Genomic DNA, 19,821 nt, shown 5'->3' with positions numbered 1-19,821 from the left:
CTCCTCTTTCCCTGAGATGGGATTTTCATGGATGGGTGAGCTTGGCTGAGGCTGAAAATACATAAGAAGGCTCGTTTTTCTCTTCAGTTTGTTGCAGGCACTTTGCTAGCTGAATTAAGTCACAGTTTTGGGCTTCGTGGATCCAGGCCAGAATCATACTGTATTTGGATGGCGGCAACTTTTTTTTTTCGATGAGATGTTTATAATGATTTAGTCAGCATAGAACTAGGAAGGCTGGATAGTCTAGGTTTAGTTTAGAAATAGAAAGAAATGTATCACAGGCAAACTTCAGCCAGAATTGCGATCGCTCTAGTGGATGCGGCTGGTCACTAATGTCTGCTGAGAGCTCATCAGATGGACCCAAGTCTCGGACATCACCCATTAAACCACATCAGTGTTTTAACAAGGCTGCCTGCTGGTGATTTGTCACAGCGGCTATAGTCAGCCTGACAAACAGCACTATGGGCAGACACAGCTGAACACTGCTGCGTACTATGTCTAGTCTGAGGATTCAGGGCAAATAATGAAAAATAGAAAGTGTCTCAGTGTATTTTAGGGTTGTTTTATGCCAACAGCATTCAAAGGCAGTGAATCCAGGCAGTTTCGTCCATACATTTTGCAGATTCACATTCCTTTTAACTCATTATGTGTCTTATATGAGCTCACGTTGTTGTTTGTCTTTTAATACAACACAAACTGAACATGAAGATAATCAGGTGGAGGAGAGATGCTGAAATTATGTTGTTTGTACTCCTTAATTTAGATGCTGTCATCTTTTTGTGCAGCAAAGATCAGTTTTTTTGCAATTAATCAAGCATTGATTTTTCAAAGAGCAAAGGATGGAAAATAATGATGTAATCTGGAATTAAAATCAAGGCAGAGATTCTCAGTACACAATATATAACCACAAAGCTTTGTCTCAAACTGGAGACACACTCTCAGAAATGAAGGTACAAATGTTTTACTTATGTTTTACCCCTTCAAAAGGTAGATTTTTGTACTTATTTAGGCACTATGTAGGGCTGGGCGATTTGGCCTAAAATCAAAATATCAATTTATTGAACATTTTAACTTGATTACGATTAATGAACGATTATTTTATTTATTTATTTGTCCTCATAGTTTACTGACAAGTTTTGTGCAGTAAATATGCTTGAATATTACAGGTGAGAGATTTTTGAATGACGGGTGCATTACTTGATTTTAAAATAATTGAAGTAAACACACTATTTACTAGCTATGATTATTTATTGAACATCAATGCTGAACAACTGAAATTAAAACACACGTTACCTAAAACGAGGCTCTTTGCATCGCCCAGTGTCGTCACCGCTACCAAACCCACCAATCACAAAGCTTGCGCTATGCGTCGTTGTGATGTGTAAGTAAATTTTTTTGAGAGGTGTGCATGTATGCAAAGACTGTGCCGGAGTATACACACACATGCCCTTGGCAGAAGTATAATATTATAATAATAAGTATAAATCATAACATAATAAGTATAACAGCCTTAACACGTGACACCACACACAGTAGGAAAATAATTGAAAAAGTTTATCTGGAAAAATGTTATTAATTATAGGTGCTAAATGTCAATTTCAATTACTTTTTCGATTTATCGCCCAGCCCTACTATTATGTACCTTAAGTCCAAAAACATGTGGTATAGGTGGGCATCCACTGCATAAAACATATGCTGGATAAGTTGGCGGTTCATTCCCCTGTGGTGACCCCAGATTAATAAAGGGACTAAGAAAAAAGAAAGTGAATCTACCTTTAGGACACAATATAGACCATTTAAAATAGATACAAAATTTTTGTTGTGCGGTATATGATCATAGAAATTGTTGTGATAAGCAATATTATTGTAATGTTTAGATCATTTTATGCCATATTATTATATATGATTATATAACAGCATAATAATGTAAATAGCCATAAACATTTTATCGTTCATAAGGGTAATTTGATTCTATAATTTGATGTTAAAAAGTTCAATATCCTATTAAAAATACTATTAAATGTCCTATTAGGTAAATACTCAATTATACACATTGACACCAGTGAAGTAGAAATAATAATAATAACAATTCCTTACATTTATAAAGTGCTTTTCTGGACGCTCAAAGCGCTTAACACACATTTTGTGAGGGGAATCTCCTCATCGACCACCAGTGTGCAGCATCCACCTGGATAACGCAATGGCATCCATATTGTGCCAGACCGCACATCACACCAACTGATTGGTGGAGAGGAGACAGAGTAATAAAGGCTGCTTAGCATCAGTGGGCAGTGACGTGAGTGCTAGAAGGGCATTCACTGTTTAAAACATGCTGGAATAGTTGGCGGTTCATTCCGCTGTGGTGACCCCTGATAAATAGGAGACTAAGCCAAAGGAAAATAAATGAATGATACAACCTTATTGTTAAGCATTAAAATTTATAAATGGTATGAGGTTGTCAAAAAATAAATTATTATGTCTGCTGCCATTTTGCTTTATAAAAAAAATCCCTGAACATCTACATTGCTATTTGATTTGCTATTAAACATACATCCTTTCATCCACAAGATCACATGCACATTTATAGACCACCAGGTCTAAAAGGTTTAAGATGCGGTTCTCTTTATTATGCCCTCAAGAGATGTTCAGTCACTCACAGTCAGGCGCGCCAAGAATCATTTTCCTAGTTCTTCTCACAACTCTCTTGCTTTAGTATTACTGATTGCCACTGAAAATGTAGCATATGATTTAGTAAGCATTATACCGGTTTAGAGGGCTTTTGCTGTTATACGTCAATCCATGATTCTTTCAAGATAATAGCAAGGTCTGGCTTCTTGCAATGTGGAAGCACTTTTCCGTCAGGTGGTAATTGTGACTTCGCATCGGGCATTGTGCCAGGTAATCACCTGTTCCCAGTTGACATCTGCTAAGGAAAATTGATAGTTTATTTTGAGTCATTGATTTATTGATGCGGCAGCTTCAAAGATGTTTTATTATTTCATGCGGTGATTCTGTCTCTTAGATTAGATAAGCTAATTCACCAGAGAGTTTGTGAGTGGAATATCAGTCATATGTAAATGAAGGAAACGAGACTGCGAAACGGTTGTTATCCACATTAATTCACTGTATGTCTTTGGTAATTCTGCATGACTTTTCTAACAGCTGTCTGTTATTTGCTTGTGGGTTTTGTGCATGTACAAACACATGCATGCGCTTGTATTTTATGCTCTGTATGCTTGTCTTTATCAATGATGTTTTAGACGTATTCTAACTAAGGGCACTCAACAGTACTCTCAGTATATGCTCTTATTGGCTTTTACGTTGATTTATATTTCTGTATATATTATCATCTCATTGTTCACAAATTCTGAAATTATATTCTAGAAAGATTTAGCACCCAATTCGAATGTTATCACTCAATTAAATAGGTGTTATCAGTGGTTATCAGCTAATAGATATGGGCCAGTAGGGGCCTTCTGTGCCTACTAGTAGACTTAGAAGGCTGTTATCATCCATCCACATGGTTATTAATCAGCTATACTAATAGAGAAGACTCCAGATCTGTTTTTACATTACTGTGACGGTTGGGTTTAGGGTTGGGGTAGGGGTAGACTTTAATAAAATACAATTAATTAAAGATTTTTTGTTAACTTCTGCCTGCAGCCTTATGTGATCTATAGCTGATTATCCATGAGGATGGATTATAACTAGAAGGCGCAGAAGGCCCCTACTGGCCCATATCTATCAGCTGACAACCACTTATAACGCCCATTCAATCGACTGATAACATTCGAATCAGCTGTATTTAGCCATGTTGGACCCTAAGATTACGGAAAATACAATAAAAGTGAAGTAAAAAAACAGACTGAAAAATGAAAGAACCACAGTTTTACAGACTTTAAATTTCACTAACAATTTATTGTCAGTGGGGATGCACATCCATCTGAATAAACATAAAATGATGTATAGCGATTATTAAATTAAGTTTACACATAGGCCGATTAGGTTATCGCAATATTATGTGCAGCAAAAAAATATATTCTTTCTTATTTACTAAAGCTTGTATTTGAAAGAATTTATTTATACAATATGCAATTTAGGGTGGCACGGTGGTGCAGTGGGTACCGCTGTTGCCTCACAGCAAGAAGGTTGCTGTTTCGAGCCTCAGCTGGGTCAGTTTGCATTTCTGTGTGGAGTTTGCACGTTCTCTCCGTGTTGGTGTGGGTTTCCTTCGGGTGCTCCGGTTTCCCCCACAGTCCAAAGACATGAGCTATAGGTGAATTGGGCGGGCTAAATTGTCTGTAGTGTATGTGTGTGAATGAGTGTGTATGGGTGTTTCCTAGTGATGGGTTGCATTTGGAAGGAAATTCGCTGTGTAAAACATATGCTGGATAAGTTGGCGGTTCATACCACGGTGGCAACCCCTGACTAATAAAAGGACCAAGCCGAAAAGAAAATCAATAAATGAATGAATATACAACGCTAATTTTAAAATTTAGACAAAACAACATAGATTTTATTAATAGAATGCAGAAAAATGTAAATACTATTAGGAGAAAAAGACCGATCTCTCTCTTTTACACATATACCATTACCATTTCTTTCTTTTTAAACTAGATTTTATGAAGTTTTAGGCACTTAACTGCATTGTGTGTATTATCCATTTACATGTTGTAAAACATAAGTTAATCAGTGTGGGATTAATCTTTTTTTCATTATTATCATAGGCTTGTTGAAAGTAGACTGGGGGTTTCCAGTTCCCATCATGTATTCCATAGAGAGAATTACTGTTAAAATGAAATGCTTTTTCATATGCTTTTATCAGATGACAAAATGGAGAGGCTTGTTTATTCTGTTCAGTTTTTGTTATACTGCAGTTATAAAAGGGTTGTTGGTAGTTGATGTTTTGTGGGATTATCACTTTTTTAAAGAGTGGAGCCAATACTTAGGTTGTTAGTGTGCTTCATGCTGTGCTGTTGTTGAAAATACTGAGTCACTGTGCAAGAGCCAATGGAGTATCATTTCTTTATGAATTCTGCTTGCACTGACACTGCACTTCACATAAGTTAAAAAAGGTTTTATTTAGCATTGTAATGCTAACCTATGCTATTGCTTGCTATCTGCTAACAGTTTTTTTTAATTAGCAGTGTTGTGGAAAGTTACTTTAGAGTGTAATTCATTACAATATTGAGTTACTCCCACAAAAAGCAACTAGTTGCATTAATTGGGTAGTTTTTATTGTAAATAAAAATTACTTTTGAGTTACTTTTATGTTGCTTTTTCTGACCAAGATCTCTTTTAGATCTTGCATATAAATAGAGGAGCTCTGCAATTGACAACACTCTGTATAACATTTATTTACCTTTAAAAAAAACACATAAACAAAAATTATGTAGGATAATGTTATCTTCGAAGAAATTCCTGACCCCTGAGCTATACACATCAAATACAGATTAATGAAAGTCTGCTACTTTTGTGCTTTTTGTCTTATTAAAAAAGTAAAAGCATTGTCCATTCAGATAATCCTCTTTTGCTTTTCTTCCATGTGTTCAAAGTAAGGACAATGACAAATTTCCACAGCAGAAATGTTAGGATCTGCCGTCTTCATTTCTGTCTGTTCCTGCATTCTCTCATTGTGTGTGGATTTTACCGTGACTACATTCATTTTAATTCAGCAATTTTTAAAAAGTGAATTAACTAAACTAAAAAGTAATTTGCATTGCATTTTTTAAAAAGTAACTCAAAAATAATTACTCAGTTTTTAAAAGTAATGCGTTACTTTACTCCTTACTCAGAAAAGTAATATTATTACTCAACTCATGTTACTTGTAATGCGTTACCCCAAACACTGTTAATTAGTTTAATGTGTCTGACATGACTTTTGTTTTTGCATCCCAATTTGTTCTTGCAATTTTTTTTGTTTACAGTCTCATGATTAAAAATCTATTTTGCATTTGAACCATCATTTACAATAGTATGGAGCGAAAAAGGCAACCAAACAGGTTTGTACCATCATGTTTGCATTTTGTGTATTCTTTTGGTGATCTACTCTTCTAAATAAAAAGAAACATGTAGATCAGACAGGGGTCTCTATTCTTGAACATCAGAAGCTTTTCGGATTTTTCTGAAAGCAGCACCATCTTTTATTATTATTTTTTTCTCAGGGACTTAAATTTAGATGACAGCCCAATCTCTGGACAGCACAAGCTTGCCTGAGAAGTCTGTGGCCCCACCAGGCCTTAGTTTAAATTGAGTTCATCAGTTGAGCTGTGATAGCAGGATCAGAGGTTCTGTGCTACGCCAGACTTCTAACAAATAGCCCAATGGCTACGGCTCTTCAATAAGAGCAGCCAGAAATTCAATGACGGAGAAAAAGATTGGGTTTTACCAGATCATTCTCAAAAAAAAAAAAAAAAAGAGAAAAAAAAAGAAGGAAGCCCGGTCTTCTCATCACCTTTTATTATTGTGCTATTGCTGTATACTTTATGGCTACTATATAAAAGCGGTGGAATATTTCATCATAATAGCGATCTGATTATTATTTCAAGTCAATTCTCTTGCTCTTTGGTCACGAGAATCTTATTAGATCACTATTGAATGGATCGATATCACAGCTGAGAGTAGTTTTGCAAATAGTGTCTCTTCTAATGTCTAGTGATTTTATGGGTGGACTGCAGGGGGGAAACGCTATAGTCTCTTATGTTTTCATTACGTTCAGGGTGACACTGCCAATTGCCTACAGCACGTTACGGGGGGATGCATATTGAAGCAAATGTCAATAATGTATTTGTGAATTTTGACACAACTAGACCTGAGCTCTGAAAAAAAGGCTGCGTAATGGTAATTGTCTTTGAAAATGCCTGATTTGATGTAATGTGCTATTGATATTTTAAAACGTGATTGATGATTACTTTTAGATTGAAGGTTGAATAAACTGTCTATTGTATATTGCCGAGGGAAGCAACAATTAAAAGCAAGTGTCACTCACTGCAGAAGTACACAGACAGAGAGAGAGAGCGAGCAGAGAGTTTTGCGTTGTGGATGATATTGATTTTAGATTTGTTTTTTTCAGACCTCTCGAGTTTCATGACCCACACTTGTCTCTAGGGTGAGACTAGCTCAAGCTGGCGTGACTGATATTGTTAAAGCTCCTAAACCGTCTCCTTCAGGAGTGGCATCTCAGATAATCTCAGGATCAGTCGCCTTCTCCCCACAGAAGTATATGTCCACTTCTATATGACACATTTGTGGTCCTCTTTCTATTGGGTGGGCATGAGTGCTAAAATGTTTGTGTTTTTGGGCACACTGTAACAGCAGTGACTGCAGCTCTTAAGGCTGGGACACACCAAGACGATGCCAAAGAATAAGTGCTGATGAAAACCAACTGTGTTGACGGCTGCACGTCATGACTTTACCAAGTATGATGCGATTCTGGATTAACATCTATGTTAATCCTAGAACATCACTTCTGTTAGAAAATGTAATCGATACTCAGGGCCGGAGCAAGCTGAACTGCCGCTCTAGGCAGAGGACGATCATGCCACCCTCAACCCCAATGTAAAAACGAAAGTGACCGGTTATGTAAATGAAGTGAGGTGTCACGGACCTCTTTTCCAGCGCACTATGCGAGGATATAATTGAAGACGCACGGGTGCTGAGGGAGGGAGGGAGGTGTCGCGGACACTGCGCTCTCTATTCTGCCGCCCTATGCGCGGATATAACTAAGGACATGCGGGTACTGATGGATGTGTTGCTGACGCCGCCCTCTCTATTCTGTCGTCTATGCGCAAATATATTTGAGGACGTGGGTGGTGAGGGAGGTGTCGCGGACATAACTGAGGACGCGGGTGGTAAGGGAGGTGTCGCGGATGCCGCCCTCTCTATACTGCCGCCCTAGGCGGCCGCCTAGTTCGCCTCTATGGACGCGCCGGCCCTGTCCATACCTATTCCCAAAATCAGAGGGGAAAAATAGATATACATAAACCTACCTGTAAGCCTAAACTTAATACAAACTGTAAACGTATCTCGTAATTTTGATTGGCTGATTGGAATGTTGATCCAGGATCAATATAGATGTTAATCCAGGATCATATCCTACTTGGTGAAATAAGTTTGGTGGTAATGAGCTCCATCAGCTTTTGTCTGATCTCACCTAAGTCAAAAACGAGTACTGGGTCAGATACCTGAGAAATGAAGTGAAATTACATCTGGCCACTTTGTGTTCCTAGTTTTTGTCCTCATGCTCTGATTTGTTGCTAAATAACCAATCAGAGCGCTCTCTTTTGCTTACTGCCATTGCCGATTGTACATTCTGAAGTGGGCCATGTCGATCCCAGGCGGCCAAACCAACTACTCAACAGCCAACCGACCTTTAAGCCAGGCATACATTATGACATTTTTGGATACATTTTAAGCCTAATTTTGACTCTTCATTGAATCAGGCCATATTTTAGCTTTGTCGTGCACCGTTGGTTGTTGGATGATTTTGTGACATGTTCGAAATTACGGTCAGCTTTCATGAGGGAATCACACAGTTAAATCAGATCTACGTTCATGGCAGTACGATGGTGTAACGTCAAAGCATATATTCCAGAATGCACAGAAACAATTAAAAGTGTATGATATTCTCTGCATATATTTGCGAGATCCTGATCTGATTATATTCTGTGCATAAATTTGATACCGATCTGATTATATTCTGTGCAAATATTTGCAAGATACCAATCTGATTTAACAAAAAGTGTTTTCTTCCTTTTCATCCAAGCTACACACTCCTTCCCATTAGGTGGCGTAAATACCTCATATGCTGGTTTGACAACCACTAATAAACAAAAAAGAAGAAGAATCAGGTGTAATGTGTTGATTTCATACAGTCAAGCCTCTGCTAAGCAGTCTGTCCGTATAGTGTGAGCACAGGATTTGCGAGCTTTGGCTTTACTTCTTGATCTTCCTGTACAGCGTGAGTTGGTACTATTTTAAAATGGCATAGAAATCATAAAGAAGTCGCGCAGTGTATGCCTGGCACTAGTTGCTTGTAGTCCATGACAGTGAAATTTGGAGATGTTCCTCCTTTAATGTAGGGGTCAATGCATATTAGTGTATACAAGTAGTCGTGGTCATGGACCTATATCATAATAATAATAATTGTTCCTTGATAATTGTGTATAATGTTAAACTATTATAAAAATTTATCTTAATAAATATTGGAAAAAAAAACTCAAGCTTTGTTGTGAATAAAATCAGTAATAAAGAATTGCAACTGAAATATAATAATCAAAAGGCAAGGCAAGTTTTTACTTTTACAGAAGAAAAAAGCATTAATAGTCCTTATTTTATGTATAAAAAAAATGATTCATAATAGTTTCTTATTAAATCTACAGAAATTACTCGTTCCAATGCAACATGGGATTTTTCCCTTTTTTGTTGTTTAATTAACTTCGAGCCCAGCAGATGTGTATATTATGATTATATTCTGTTAAATTCTGTTTATATTCTTATGTAACAGATTTTATTTACTTAAGGGTCAAATATCTGTGTTTGCAGAAATTCCTGCGAAGACTCATTTGGAAATATGTTTGTGTATATTTTTATAAAATCAATAAGCTGTGAAAAATCAATTTGTTTAGTGCTCACACGTTGTATCAGATGACTTTAAAACTTTTTGCATTGCTCTACAACTCTGGCTTGTTGTCATTCTAAGCACCTCTTTTAACCTTTCGTGGGGAATTGGGAAGTGTAGTTAACATAGCTTATGTGGTTTGATAAGATTCAGCTTTTGAATGTTACTTATAAAACAAACAGGCAATTTCCATGCTTATCTTCAGGGCTGGATTTTAATCTTGCAATAAATCTGGATTCTTCAAAAGCGTAACATGCGTTTTTACCACTAACAACCCAAGCATATTAAGTTTGCACCTCATATACAGCTCTAGTGTTGTGTCATTATGTATCACATATTTTAAATGACAGTGAGGCATGTTATACATTTTTATGCTCATTGTTATTGTTTAAATGGTTGGAGTCCCAGCTGGGCCAGTTGGCATTTCTGTATGAAGTTTGCATGTTCTCTCCATGTTCGTGTGGATTTCCCCCACAGTCCAAACACATATGCTATAGATGAATTGAGTAGCTAGAAGGACATCCGCTGCGTAACACCTATGATAGAATAGTTGGCGGTTCATTCCGCTGTGGTGACCCCTGATAAATAAGGGACTAAGCTGAAGGAAACTGAATAATTAAATGAAAAGTTTGGATATATTATTTGTTTAAATTATATTTTCTACCAAAAAAAAAATAAAAAATTAAGGGCTTGACAAACCAAGCCAACGGCCAGCCGATGCACTTCATTGGTCAGTTTGTTTGTATTGGTCAGTGTTGCTGCATGTTGGAAGTACCCAATGCTTAATCTGAGCTGTGTATATGTGTGTGAGAGAGGGAGAGAGTATGTGAATGAGTGCAAGCGAAGGCTGCGTGGATTGTGTGTACACACACACGATGGTAGTCACCATGCGCAAGTTCAGCCAATCAGCTTTCTTACATTTACAATCACTCTTATTGGTTGGTGATTGTTTCGAGCAAAGTGAGCAGTGAAAATAAATAATGTCATAGTGGCCTACTAAATTATATTTATATTTTCAAAGTGGCAAAGAGGCAGTCAAGCATATTTTGATTATTTAAAACCACAAGTAAATCTGATATTAAGCCTGATCTCTAGAACATGAAACTGCAACCCTGGTTTAGGATAGCGGGAGACGGATCAGCCAGAAAACATATAAATATTAGCTAAAGTCATTTACTTATTTTCTTTTTTTACTTGGCACATAATACTGAAGTGAACTGAATAATGATTGTTCATAGGATTTATGTTTGTAGCTACATGTTTTTATTAACCACCAGGCATGGGACGATAACCATTTTCAAGGTATACCACGGTTTGGAAAAGTCAAGGTTTTAAAACAGCCAAATTTTCTGCTATATCGTTATACCGTATACTGCTATACCGTGTATACCATATACCTAAGGTATGTGTAAGATTTTTTATTTTCGTTTTTTTTTTTTTTTTTTTAGGACAACAGTACCTCCAGCAGAAAAGATACCCAAAGATGCTGTTTTAAATTTTAAAGTAATCTGTGTTTTTAAAACTAATAAAGACAGCACAAGTCAAGTTATTTTAATTATTTAGCCTGACATGTTTACTGCTCTAAAATATTTAAAATTCATTCATTCATTTTCTTTTCAGCTTAGTCCCTTTATTAATCCAGGATTGCCGCAGTGGAATAAACCGCCAACTTATCCAGCATGTTTTTACATAGCGGATGCCCTTCCAGCCGCAACCCATCTCTGGGAAACAACCACAAACACACTCATTCACACTCATACACTACAGACAATTTAGCCTACCCAATTCACCTGTAACGCGTGTCTTTGGACTGTGGGGAAAATGCGGAACACCCAGAGAAAACTCATGCGAAGGCAGGGAGAAGATGCAAACTCAACATAGAAGCGCCAAATGACCCAGCCGAGGCTTGAACAGCGACCTTCTTGCTGTGAGGCGACAGCACTACCTACTGTGCCACTGCGTCACCAAATATTTAAATTGTTTCTCAAAATGAAATATATTCTGTTCTAAGTGGAAAAAAATTCTTGTTTTTTACTCAGACATTTAAAATTAATATGTTTTAGAGGAGTAATCACAATACCGTGAAACTATGGAACCATGATATTTTTTTATCAAAGGTTATCATACTGTCAGGCCCATGCCTATCCATGACTGACCTACAGTATAAAGTTGTGGCACAAAATAAATAAAGACTCTTCAGATATGTGATGCTCTTTTTTTGCGCTATCACTGTTTAATGGCGTCATGTTCCAGGAAAACTGAAACTGTGTGGTGGATGTCGGTCACAGTGACTTTTATTTCCAGTTTTTATTTAAATTTTAATTTAGTAAATTATTAATTTACAAATTAAGCACTGAAAGTTCTATTTTCCCATTTTGAGACTACTACTACTACCCATGGGTGTGGGCTGTTGGCTTGTTAATAGCTGGTGTTTGTGTATTGTGGCTTTCGCGACAGCTCTAATCGTCTTGAATACTTTGGACAGTTGTGGTAACAGTGTGAAAAAGACTTGTATATTTTATAACAGGACTCTTTTATTATTCTATTGTACTTCAATGTTTAATCAGGATAAAACTTAAAAATACATGCAAATGATATATTTTTATGATTGAACACTGCAATTTAACTAGAGTGTAATAGTCATGGAGACAATATTTCAAGAGATGGATTGACAAAATTCTGTCAGTTTAATATGTACCTGCTTGTATATCACCCGCCTGTATATCTATTTTTTTTTACCTGTTTTTTTTTTTTTGTTATTTTAATCAAGAGCAGCAAGAGATGTCTGCTGCATACTGATGTAGAGCAACAATTAAAAGACCATACCCACTATCCCCCAAAGTATTTGCTTGATTTATCAGTTGAGTACTGGAGAAGACCAAATTCCTAACGCAGTAAGTAACATGTCAGTATTTTGTAGCTGACACGAAGGCGACAGACTGGCGAAGAAGGCAGTTGTCCTCCCTGAAATAATAAACAGCCCCGTTTGAAGAGATCACCACAGGCATCTCGGAAAAGCAAAAAAAAAGCAGCAACATGTCTTTTGGGAAATTCTGTGTTTGCAGTTAGTAAGTGTTGGACTGGGGCCCATCCCACTTCAAACCCCCCCAACTCCCACAATCCAACAGTTAGAAGTTGTGAGCTGGAAACGAGCCGTGTCTGTAGGCACAGCTGTGTCAAGACCTGCTGCTGTGATATATTTTTTTTCCAGTCCTACCTGCCCTTCTAATGAGAGAATTCCCTTCTGAGTGGGTGGCAAGCCGAAGCAGAAAAACCTTTTTTGTCCCTCCACTAGTTTCTCGTTTCTCTCTAACTCGCTCTCTGTTTGTGGGAGCTCTTTCTATAGGCTATCTATTATACTCTCTTGGTCCTCTGTCTATTCTTTACTTTCTTCCCCTCATGCACCTGACTGGAGAGTTGCTTTCTCCTGATCAGGGCTGCTGTAGTAATTGGCTGCCCCCTCAGCTGGGCTCAGCGCTGCACATCTTCCAATATAACAGGCTAGCGTTTCAGCCTGCCTTGCACTTTAGGATCTGACAACTAAATTGTTGTTCGCCGGTAGGGAGACAGAATTATGTTAATGTCCACATCGTCACTGCTGTTTAGGCAAGAAAATACTGGAAACAAGATGGCATTAGAGGCTGCAGTTGCGCAGCAGGATCTGCCGTTTACATCCATGGGATCAAAGCGAGGAAGAGGGTTGTTACGGCTGAGGCCCAGCAGACAGTCGTTAGATTGTTAAACCAGACTTCATCCTCTGATGCTCTCTCGGTGTGTAAGACTGCTAGCTCTATATCTATGTAAAGTCAGTCCAGGTGGAGGTTTGTCACCTTTTGTACTTTTCCTTCCTGGCTTTGTTTAAAACAAATGACCTTGAATAATAAATATTAGCCAATTAAAGTTAGCTGTCCACTGCAGAATTATGTCAGATATGTTTGTCCCAGCTCTGGCCCACACATTTAGCTTTTGCTTGGCCCACATGCCGCAGTGAATTACAGTACGACTGGACCAAGTCTGGCTCCAATATCTGGGCCATGTCTCAGTCAAGTTAATAACCAATAACCAAGCCTGAACTGGGCCAGGTATGTTGGTGTGTCACGACTGCAATGAAATTGATCAACCCATGAATTATTGTGCTTTAGGTGTGCTATGCGCATGCTTTTTCTTGAAGCGACCTGACTGGTAGATAATTTTCTCTTTATTTGAAAATAATGAAAATTTATTTTAAATGTGGGTCAAGATAGGCCAAACTTATATGGCCCACATAGTAATTTTTAACATCTGGGCCAAATACTACAATTTACATCTGGCCCAAGTATTTTGTGCTGCATTAAAGACGGTGCCACCTGTCAATGCAATAGCCTAGTGGTTAGCACGTCGACATATGGTACAGTAGCACGTCAGGGCGTCCCGAGAACGAATCCTGGCTCGAGAACATTTCCCTACCCTACCCCCTCTCTCTCTCCAACTTCGCTTCCTGTCTAAATACTGTCCTATCTAATAAAGGCAAAAAATGCCAAAAATAAATACCCCCCAAAAAAAGACGGTGCTACCTATGTCAAACCAGGACGAGACGTCGGATGAAACGTTAAACCAAGGTCCTGTCTGTGGTCATTAAGAATCTCATGGCACTTCAGTGTATCCCCGGTGCCAAAGTCCCTTAATAGACCCTTACAATCATGGCCTCCCAATTATCCCCATCCACCGAATTGACTTTATCACTGTATCTCCACTCCAATGATTTGTGGTGTGTTGAGCGTACTGACGCCAATGTCCTGTGGCTGCCGTCGCATCATCCAAGTGGATGCTGGACACTGGTGGTTTTGTGGACAGACCCCCCTCATGATTGTGAAGCCTCTGGCTGTAAAGCCATACACAATAAATCCCGAAGGAAAATGAATGAATGGAATTAATTTTTAAGTACAGATAAACTTATTTAAATATTTACATTTACATTACATTTAGTCATTTAGCAGACGCTTTTATCCAAAGCGACTTACAAATGAGGACAAGGAAGCAATTTACACAACTATAAGAGCAACAATGAATAAGTGCTATAGGAAAGTTTCAGGTCTGTAAAGTCCTATATATTTTAAGATGCAATTAAAAATAAATATAACAGAAATATAATTCTTTTCAGTATACTTTTTAATCCATAAATAAAAACACATTTTGTACTAAATTAAGACATTTAGTATTCAAGTAGAAAATGAATATGGGATAAAGTTAGCTGCAACTGCTCAATTAGAGTCAGTTTTTCCCATTTTAATGGTAATTAAGGTTTGGATTAAGACTGTTACTATATGGGTGACATGGTGGCGCAGTGAGTAGCGCTGTCACCTCACAGCAAATTGCCAGTTGCCATTTCTGTGTGGAGTTTGCATGTTTTTCACGTGTTCGCATGGGTCTCCTTTCGGTGTTCCGGTTTCCCCCAGTCAAGACATGTGCTATAGGTGAACTGGGTAAGCTAAATTGTCAGTAGTGTATGTGTGTATATCCTGGTCCTCCAGGTAGGGGGTTGAGATTTGGGATAACAACCCACTCATTAAAAACTAGGTGTTATGAAACACCAATATGGTGCGTCTAAATATAATCGTAGATATAAATGGCCCTGGGAGTACGTAAGTGTAATTGTATACTGTTAGCAAACATCCTGATGCTATTGCTAAACATGAAAACCAGGGTCAGTATTGCTTTCAGTTGGAGTTACACTTCAATTTCTATAAAGCGGCTTTTCTGAGTTTTTTTTTCTTGCAGACATTGTGACCTTGCCAGACCGAACATAGAAAAAGAAATGTAGAAACCTCAAACAATACAGCATGCTTACTATGGAATCGCACTATAAATTTTATTGTGAAATACAAGTTTGCCACACTTTGCCACAACTACAACGAGAAGGATACAGAAGAAAGATATTGTTGGAATCGCTTTTTAGAATGATTTTCCCCAGCTGATTAACCATAAAATACTGACAGCCAGTCAGAATCCATTGAAAATGTAAGATCATGCGCAATATAAAGATACAGGCGACACTGTTGAGAAGCACACTGCTTGATGTTAAGCCCTAATTTAAATAATTATTTGAAGATAATGACTATTGTGGAAACAATTGGTTATAAATGATTTAAAAATATATGTAAGTTATGAAACTCATTCTGGCAAATGGAAGTTTAAAAATAACCTGTACAGCAGGAATCCAGTGCTAGTTTCAGCATCTTTGTGTTGAAAATGCAGGAAAACTGATTACAATTGGTAAATTAACTATTTGATTAGATTACACATAACAAGCCCTATAGTATGTTTAGATGCGGTAATAGCACAGTGAGGGCAACTGCTGGTTACAAAGGATAATGCAGAATACATTCATTCATTAATTTTCTTTTCGGCTTATTCACTTTATTAATCTGGGGTTGCTACAGCGGAATGAACTGCCAAATTATCCAGCATATGTTTTACACAGCAGATTCCCTTCCAGCTGCAACCCATCACTGGGAAACACCCATACACACTCATTCACACACACATATACTATGGCAATTTGCCAGCTGACCCAGCCGAGGCTCGAACCAGCAACCTTCTTGCTGTGAGGCTATCGTGCTACCCACTGCTCCACCGTGATGTCCTAATACTGAATAGCTTAATGATAAACAGATCGTTATCGTGCGTCTGTGTGGACACATATATATTTATATTTATCATGTTTGCCGTGAAAGGGACCTAATCAATGTCTAAATTCACATATAAAGACATAATGACTAAGCTTTCCTCAGCCTTCTGCTTCACCTGTGCATCTGCCCAGTCATAACAGCTCCTTGACTTTGGGAATGTTTTCTTGTCGTTTTGTTCCCCGGCACTCTCCGCAATTTTATTTTTATTTTTTATGACGCTGGAGCTCATTCCCAGTCCCCGAGCCGCAGTAATGTCAGATAAGGGTGTGTGTTGACACTGATAGACTGCTCTTTATTAAAGCAGCCGGCGTTAGAACTTTAGCAAATTAGCATTCCGCTCTGTTCTCTGTCTGCTTTTAACTGCGGAGCAATGAGCCCTCATTTCAATGCCATTCATTTTATTTGGTGAAAAAGGAGCATAGCCCAAACATCTCGAGAGGTCTTTCAAGTTGTGCTCTGGGAGGAGTTAGAAGGGATTTTATTAGTATGAAGGGTTTTTAATTAACAACCAGTCATCTAATCGGAGCAGTGAATGTTCTTCACTCTCCTGGATGTGAGCTCATATTCAGCGCCAGTCAGCTTCGTACCTGTCTTCAAATCCCTAATAGCATTTTACACTGATAAACGTCTGCTTTTAATTCACAGCGAATACAGCGGACAGCTTATTTGAGCTGTTTTACCATTTAATTATCGTCCCTCATACTGTTTTTTTGTAATCATAATGTTTCATTTCATTATTCTCGAAACAAATAGTAACTTAGTGAACTAACTGTCTAACATTATGCGGATGTTCATATCAGCCTGCAATAGTGGCTCAGGGTTTGGCTGGTTAGTGTAAACTGGGCACTACAAATCACATACTGCTGCAGTCCTAGTTGTGCAACCACCATTAGGATGAATGCGAATGATACATTTTTATTTATTTTTTTATTTATAGACTTTGCCTCATAGTGCCTCACAGCCTAAGTGCTTTATCGAGTTCTACAATATATCATTTTACATTTTATGTTTAATGTTATGGTATGAGGTAGGGCTGCACAATATATCATTTCAGCATCGCAATGTGATCATTTACTGTATATGCAACATTGAGTTGGTATGATAATTCATAATTTGCTTGTGTTTTGGATGCCTATAATGATTTTAAAGGCATTCAGGCATAATAAGTGACTTTAACAAGAATTAATTTTATTTAATTATTTTAATTTTATTAGTCAGTTACTGTAACTGAATATTGCTAGAATCGGAAAACAATGAAACAGTTTATTTCAATTGTATCTGTTTCTTGATTGTATTTATAGATTGTTTATTCGATTTTATGGAGATGCACTCCCACTGCAGAATCATCCCGATCAGTCTAATTTTATAAACTCTTTCCAAATAGAAATATTTAGTCATCTGGTGAAATTGTATTCATATCGCAATATACACTCACTGGCCACTTTATTAGGTACAACTGCTCGTTAACATAAATTTCTAATCAGACTGCAGCAGCTCAATGCGTTTAGGTGTGTAGACGTGGTCAATACGATCTTCTGCAGTTAAAACTGAGCATTAGAATGGGGAAGAAAGGTGATTTGAATTGAATTGAAGATTTGAAGTGACTGAATGTGGCATGGTTGTTGGTGCTAGACGGGCTGGTCTGAGTATTTCAGCTGATCTATTGGGATTTTCAAGCACAACCATCTCTAGGGTTAACATAGAATGGTCAGAAAAAGAGAAAATATCCAGTGAATGGCAGTTCTGGGAGCGCAAATGCCTTATTGATGCCAGAGGTCAGAGGAAAATGGCCAGACTGGTTTGAACTGACAGAAAGGCAACAGTTACTCAAATAACCACTCATAACGACTGAAGTACTGTATATTTCCAGTGCCTTGCTGAATGTGTGCCACAAAAGAATAACGCAGTTTTGAAGAATAAAGGGGGTCCAACCTGGTACTAGTAAGGTGTACCTAATAAAGTGGCCAGTGAGTGCATATTGAAGAGTAAAAAATATTACAATGTTAAATTTTTCCAATATCGTGCAGCCCTAGTATGAGGCAATACTCTTTATATCAATATAGAATAATTGATATAAATCTGGCAAAAATGTGTTGTGCTTTATATTAAAAATAAAATCAAAACTAACCATATGTTTTTGTTACCTCACTGCTAATTTTGTGCAGAACAATAATTTGTGCGTGTCATTAAGAAAAAAGTTTGCCCTATTCAACTTTTATTGAATAGTAAAAAATGCACTTTCTGTTTTTTTTTTCAGTTAAATTGTAAGATTACGTATGTTTTAGGTATTGAGTGGGGGTGGGGCTAACATACTTAACTCCACCCCTCAACCGTCAGTTTTGAAAACAGTATGGCGAGGAGAAGATGTCTGTTAGTTGTAATAACTCTTCTAAAACACATTTCCCAACATTCTGAATAAAACGCCTTCTTTACTTTTATTCAATCAGCTCGCAGTATAAAAACAAGCCACACCCACTTTTTCTCATTTGATATTATGTTTTTCTAGGAACTGCGTCACTACGAAAAAAATTTAAATAATAACGGTCTCAGCTTCTGGTTCATGTAGACTGTAAGGGGATTAAAATAACTAAAGATAAAGAATTTATATAATTAATAGTTATTGTGTGAAGTGACTCGATGTCTTGCTGACAGATATGCTACTTGCACAGTTTAATGTGTTAATGTGAGATGCAAAGTTTTTCTTAATATGTAACTTGGAGTTCACATTTTCTCCATCTGTAAATGTTAGAAAGTCATAAAAATATTCCCTTTTAGCTGTCAGGGGTGCATGAGGCTTCTGTATGCTTGTTACTTCTAAACGTCAAAAATTTCAGTCAGCAAGTACTGCCATACGAAATTTGCCCCAAGCCAAAATATGTAGAATTTGAAACTTACAGTGACAATTGTAATAAGAGTTATCAAAATAGTTTGTTATTTTAAATAGTAAATTTACCTTCTGCTTGCTTTAGTTTTAGATTGTAAAATGTGATGATTTTAACATAATGTGTTGCACAGCAGATATGTACATGGTTAAATTTAGTCATGCCTAAATTCAATAATTTAATCTATTGTGAAAAAGAACAAGCACAATATTGATATCCTGAACAATTCAAAATACTCTGAATAATTAAGGAAACAGCAATTAATCGCAACATGAAAATATGATAACATCATAAGCCTAGATAAATTCATTATTATATTATATTATATGATATTATATTATATTATATTATATTATATTATATGATATTATATGATATTATATTATATTATATTATATTAAAGATATTATATTATATTATATTATTTTATTACATTATATTATATTATATTATATTAGATTAGATTATATTTCATATTATATTATATTATATTATATTATATTATATTATATTTTATTATATTATATTATATTATATTATATTATATTATATTATATTATATTATATTATATTATATTATATTATATTATATTAGATTAGGTTATGTTATGTTATGTTATGTTATGTTATGTTATGTTATGTTATGTTATGT

General features: G+C 36.8%; 1 protein-coding gene and 1 long non-coding RNA gene across 43 annotated transcripts in view; one reads left to right on the top strand and one right to left on the bottom strand.

Moving 5' to 3' along the window:
- camta1a (calmodulin binding transcription activator 1a) overlaps window positions 1–19,821 on the top strand; it is a 639,110-nt gene that overhangs the window by 9,483 nt on the left and 609,806 nt on the right. For 9 of the 42 annotated variants that reach the window (XM_073939171.1, XM_073939157.1, XM_073939151.1 and 6 more), the window contains exon 1: window positions 8,831–8,959. The exons of the other annotated variants lie outside the window; for them this stretch is intronic. The gene's annotated coding sequence lies outside the window, so the exon portion shown is untranslated. Of the gene's footprint in view, window positions 1–8,830; window positions 8,960–19,821 lie in introns of those variants that run through there. 42 annotated transcript variants of the gene reach the window in all.
- On the bottom strand, window positions 10,526–14,563 carry LOC141380515 (uncharacterized). The gene is made up of 3 exons (XR_012398592.1): window positions 14,342–14,563; window positions 13,719–14,061; window positions 10,526–13,646 (listed from the first exon to the last, which is right to left on the bottom strand). It is a non-coding gene; the product is annotated as an uncharacterized lncRNA (long non-coding RNA).

Source organism: Danio rerio, chromosome 23 (assembly GCF_049306965.1).
Source record: "Danio rerio strain Tuebingen ecotype United States chromosome 23, GRCz12tu, whole genome shotgun sequence".
NCBI classification, from domain to species: Eukaryota; Metazoa; Chordata; class Actinopteri; order Cypriniformes; family Danionidae; genus Danio; species Danio rerio.
The sequence above is the reverse complement of the archived record's forward strand: the minus strand, read 5'-3'. Positions and strand labels throughout refer to the sequence as shown.